Consider the following 6,000-nt stretch of genomic DNA (forward strand, 5'->3'; position numbering starts at 1 on the left):
CAAGCGGTCCTGGAAGCCTCGTTGCGCAGAGCAAACAAGCTCTTTTACTCAACTCCCAATTCAATGGAGAAAAAGAGGCTACAATTAGCAACAAAGCAGGGGAAACGCGGCATTACAGCCGAATCACTTTCTGTAGCTCAACCCCCGGCAACCACTGCCTTGTTAGAGCCAGGTCTAAAGTGTCAGCAGCGAACAATGCACCGTGATAAATTACTCTCTTCAAACAGCTGCACTGCTAATTTTCAATTATACACACAAATGGCTCTCAGATTGGAAGAAAATGGAGTGCATGGGGAGAACCGTTGTAGATTTCTGTGTTTGTTTGATGGGGAGAGTGAACGTGGGACAGTGGCATCTCCCCACCCCAAAAGGAAGCTGGTGCATGTGAGATCCATGATCCGATACCAAGTGATGAGCCACCCCCAGTGGTATCATACGAAGCTGGCTTCTCTCACCGTCTTCTTGTGGTACTATGTCTCCAGAGACTTGAAGGCATGATGGACATGTCTGCAAGACACAAGCTCATAATCTTTTGGCCTTGCCATGGACTCTGACCAAACTGGTTCTGTAGATTTTTGTTACACATCCAGCAGTACCTGGTTGAAACTGGCAATGGCATCCAACAGCACAAGAAATGATGGAACATGTCTCTTCGAAATGAGGGAGCTGTGCTCATTGGTAGAACACATGCTTTGCTTAAAGAAGGTCCCATGTTCAATCCTCCGCGTCTCCAGGGAGAACTGGAAAAAAATCCTTCCTGAACACACACACACAACCTATTTCAAATTAGATCACTGCTACGTTCAGAAATTTCAGCAAACAAGTTGCAAAACAATGACAATCCGAAAACCTGAGATTTAAGTTTTTCAAAGTTATCTGTCCAATTTGAATTTAGTGCAAAATTTTATTACATTACAGTTCTAGTTGAAGTCAGGATGAGTAGACTTGTTCAGTGGATTCTTATACACTGATCAGATGTGATAAATAGGGTGACCATATGAAAAAGAGGACAGGGGTCCTGTATCTTTAACAGTTGCATAGAAAAAGAAATTTCAGCAGGTGTCATTTGTATATATGGGGAACCTGGTGAAATTCCCTCTTCATCGCAATAGTCAAAGCTGCAGGAACTAGATTAGAGTGGCCAGATGCAAAAGAGGGCAGGCTCCTGCAGCTTTAACTGTTGTGATGAAGAGGTAGTTTCACAGGTGCTGTGAAATGAGTCCTGCTGAAATTCCCTTTTCAATACAACAAAGTTACAGGAGCCAATAACTCAGTGCACAGTAGATATTTGTGCATTTTGCTCTGGACATAGATAAAAACATTCAATCCCTAAATCTCCCCCCACCCTGCCCATGCACACACCAGTTTTCATCTTACATATGTAATGTAAAGTATATGGCCGTAGCTAGACCTAAGGTTTATCCCAGGATTGTCGTGGGGTCAAACCTGTTCATCTAAGTGCCACACAGGGCATCCAGCGCTCAGACAGGGACGAACCCAGGATGATCCTGGGATAAACCTTACGTCTAGCTATGGCCTAAGTCTTGGAGACATTGTTCCATACAGTGGCTTTACAGTAGCTTACTGATACAACAGTGCACTTGTTAAATTTGTTAAACTTGTTGACAAAACCTTTTCTTTCACATCTTTGACTTAAATGCCATTGTGCAGGCAGCTCAGTAATTTCTAAACTATGTGTTAGCACACACTGGTATGGACCTATGAGAGAACCACTACTATACGTTGTTGTTAAAGCAATTGTTTTTTTAAAAATGATTTTTTTAAAAAAAATCATTACATTGAATATTGATATTTTCTTAAAACAAAGATATCATGCATACTAATTATACAACTTCTAATTATATTATATGAATAGGTTAACAGCAGTTTATGGAGATGTGAGATAACCTGATCAGTTCTATTCTGCACTTCAGGTGGTGTACAGAAGTGCATTCTCTCTCTAAGTGCAAAGATAGAAAAGTTTAAGGATCAGAGAATTTGGTGAGATGGAGTAGATATGAACAAGGAGGTGGAGTCTGGATATAAATGCAAGGAATAGAGGGAGGGTGTGGCGATACCCACCTTTCTGTCCCTTAGGTATGTCTGAGTTTGTATGTCTAGTGAGTGCAGAATGTCTGACTGAGTGGGTGTGGCTGATGATGCAGTGAGAGAGGGGGAGGGAGGAGTATAAATAGGTTGGCTGAGGGGATTGTGAGGTTAGTTTGAGGTTTGGTTTTAGTCTGGGACTTTTAGTCTGGCTTGTGCTTCGTGAGAGTGTTTGGTGTGAGGAGATAGAATTTTAAGGGAATTGGGATTGTTGTTCTGAATACAAAAATATGCAGGTTTGATCTAAATTGAAATACTAAAGATTTGTTAAATTTCAATAAAGTTTACTTTGTGTTCTGTTACCACAAACCACGCGTCAGCTCGGATTTATTACCTGCTATAGTACGCAGTGTAACAACGTCTAACAAAACACCTGCAGTTCAGTACCTCAGTGGTAGAACCTATTTCCCAAAACTCTTTACCTTGTTCCCTCACATATAGGGGAGAGGTTGTGTTGGTTTTACCTTTTCCTCAGGCTTTTCAAGAGGTAGCACTTGGCTTGAGAAGGGTGTGCTTGGCAAGGCCTTCTGTATGAGGTTGCTGCCTTTGCAGAGGGGAATAGAAAGTGAAACCAAAAGTGAAAAGAACAATCCTAAATCCTGAGGAAACTTCTGCTGTATCTATCCTCCACTGTAGAAGGGAAATACCTAGCATAGCAGCAGACAGCTGTAAAAGAAACCCCCACTTGGGAATACTTTGTTTCTGTACTCGCTGTGGTTTTAATTGCCTAATTTTTATTTTTTTAAAAAAAAGAACTTTACATTTATCCAAAACCTGAAACCATTCAAAAATACATGTGCATGTTTTGTAGGGTGACCATATGAAAAGGAGGACAGGGCTCCTGTATATTTAACAGTTGCATAGAAAATGGAATTTCAGCAGGTGTAATTTATATGCATGCAGCATCTGGTAAAATTCCCTCTTAATCCCAACAGTTAAAGCTACACGAACTCTGCCCTCTTGACCAAATACAAAAGAGGGCAGGACTTCTGCGGCTTTGACTGTTGTAATGAAGAGGAAATTTCACCAGGTGCTGCATACATAAAAATGACACCTGCTGAAATGCCCTTTTCTATGCAACTGTTAAAGGTACAGGAGCCCTGTCTTCCTTTTCATATGGTCACTCTATTTGTAATTGAAAACTTCCCCTCCGGCCAATGTGCCCAGCATGACCAAATCCAAAAGAGGGCAGGCCTCCTGCAGCTTTAACGGTTGCGATGAAGAAGGAATTTCACCAGGTGCTGCATGTATATAAATGACACCTGCTGAAATTCCCTTTTCTGTACAACTGTTAAATATATAGAAGCCCGGTCCTCTTTTCCATGTGGTCACCCTAGTGTGTTGTTAATGTTGTTGTTCATTAAAGAAGAAAAGTTACCAGAAGAATATTAGTACAATTTAAAAGCCTGTTTGGTGGTGGTGATTCTGACACATAGTGACAAAAATATCATGATTAATTAAACGGTTGGAGCTGGTTTATCTCCTGAAGTTCATTCTGCTTTAGTACTAAAAAAATGACCAAATTATCATCCCATTTTTTGATGAAATTTAATCTGAAAATAATTCAGAATAATTGCCTAGTATGTAACTTACCTTCTAACGAACCTACATCTCTGAATATGTATTAAGGTTACATTAAACAATAATATGCTTCTACTAAAAACGAGGATTAAAAAGAATCTTCCTCACTAGTGATTTAAATCATTAAAATTTAGTCCTTCAGAAAAGCGATTTAAATCATTTTAAAATCAATTTTATTTAAATCAAATCAACCCTGCTATCTTAAATAAAGAAGCTCGGAAAGGTTTGCACCTCAGTTGTAATAGAGCACATGCTTTGCATGAAAGAAGTTGCAGGTACAGACCTTTTCATCTCCGGGGGGAAGTCTTCACGGTGCCAGGTTGGCACTGCCTTCCTCCAAACCCCACAGTTTTCCTTTCCCGAGGCGGCATCAGGTTATCCCAGCGTCAAGGGCCTTAGCTAGACGGGGCGAAATCCCGGAGGGAAATCCCGGGACGCACAGGGGATCCCGGGATCAGGGAGGGATGATCCCTCCCTTGCCCCGGGATCTCACCCTACACTTTAGGCCTGCTTTTTGTGTGCGGGCGTCACTATTTTTTTTTTAAAAAAAAAAACCCTTACCGAGTGCTCGCGTGCATCTTCTTCTTTAAGAAAAAAACCCAAAATGGCGGGTGCGATGCCTCTCCCTCTGAGGTCGTCACACGCCACATGTGAACAGAGGGGGAGATCTTGCGATAAAAATATCGCGAGTTCTTCACCCCTCCGTCCCGCTAGACCAGTAGGTCTAGCTAAGGCCAAGGAGGGAGCACAGGGTTTCCAGCAGCCATCCAGGTAGAGGAGCCACCGCCCTGCCTTCTTCCTGGTGGAAGGCAACCAATCGCCAGTCACCTTCCACCAGGGACTGGACCCAGATTGGCCCTGAAGTCACTCCCATTGAAGAAGTCTGGGTAAGTCCATGACTTTTTAACTGTGCAGCTTTGCAAGAAAGCCCTATGGTGGCTGGGAAGCTGCATGATACTACCGTGGGGTTTCCCTGCATATAGACAGCGCCCAGGTAAGGTGGTGACATATTTCTCACACATATATTTCTCACACGTATATTTCCACACGTATATTTCTCACACATATATTTTCCACACGTATATTTCCACATGTACATTTCTCACATTTATATGTTCACATATATATTTCTCACACATATATTTTTCACACGTATATTTCCACACGTACATTTCTCACATTTATATATTCACATATATATTTCTCACATTTATATGTTCACATGTATATTTCTCACACGTATGTTTCTCACACAAATATTTTTAATACAGTGCTTTCATTTTGCTTCCACATCTATGTGTTGTCAAAAATCAAGTAGTTCCATTATATTGTTAAAAACTAAAATACTGTTGTTGTTGTTGTTGTTGTTGTGTGTGTTTTTAAAAAATCAGCTTAAAAAATGAAACAGGATATTTTCTGATGAGTGCCAGCAAGTTTGTCTATAAGTTTCTCATGTTGATTTGCAGCTGACGGCTAAAAACAGCTTATACTGATTTTGTTTGTTTGGAGGGCAGATGATAAAATGTTCCACCCAAATTAGTAATGACAATTTTTGTCTCCAGAAATGTACATGCGAATGTAATGGTGTTTGTTGTCGTTTCAACATCTCTGCCATTATTGAAACAGAAGAGCCAGTACTAATTCTTGCTGTCACATTTAAAAAAAATGAAAATAAGGCTTTTAAAGAGTCGTCAAGGTTTTCAGCGCTGATCATTCATTGCTGGCATGCTTGCAGGAGAACACCCTCAGCAAAACAGCTAAACAAAAGCTAACTAGGGTTCTGGTTTCTAATCTTTTTAGGCAACATAGTCTGTGAGATTTCTGACTGGAGAGGTTTCTCTGAAACTCAAAAAGCACTGAGGAGGGAGGGGGGAAGGTGTGTGGTCCAAACCCAATCCATGGTGTCCATGTTTTACAGCATCAGTTACAGAGCAAGTGTAAGACTCACACATATTAAAGTTTTGGTCCTGAGCAAAAAAGTATTCTGCACTGAAAATCCTAATTTTGCACCAAGGAAACACAAACAGTTGGATAAGGAAATATTTTCCCATTTTACATACATTTATTCTGCTTCCAATCCTCTTGTTTTTAAGAAGAAAGAGAAAGAAGAAAGGGAAGAGAAGGAGAAAAGTGAATTGGAGAGCAGAACACCAGAGGAGCTTTGGCCAGAAGGGTTTCTATCCAGGGCTGACATCAACCCATGGCTTCTTTGGGCATCTGCCATGGTCCCTGCACTCTGGCAGGGCCTACTGCTGATAATTGTCCTGCCCCCACCCCGTAAAAAAAAAAAGCTCCTGGCTGGCCTGGTGCTCT

Source organism: Elgaria multicarinata, chromosome 8 (assembly GCF_023053635.1).
Source record: "Elgaria multicarinata webbii isolate HBS135686 ecotype San Diego chromosome 8, rElgMul1.1.pri, whole genome shotgun sequence".
In the NCBI taxonomy this organism is placed as follows: domain Eukaryota; kingdom Metazoa; phylum Chordata; class Lepidosauria; order Squamata; family Anguidae; genus Elgaria; species Elgaria multicarinata.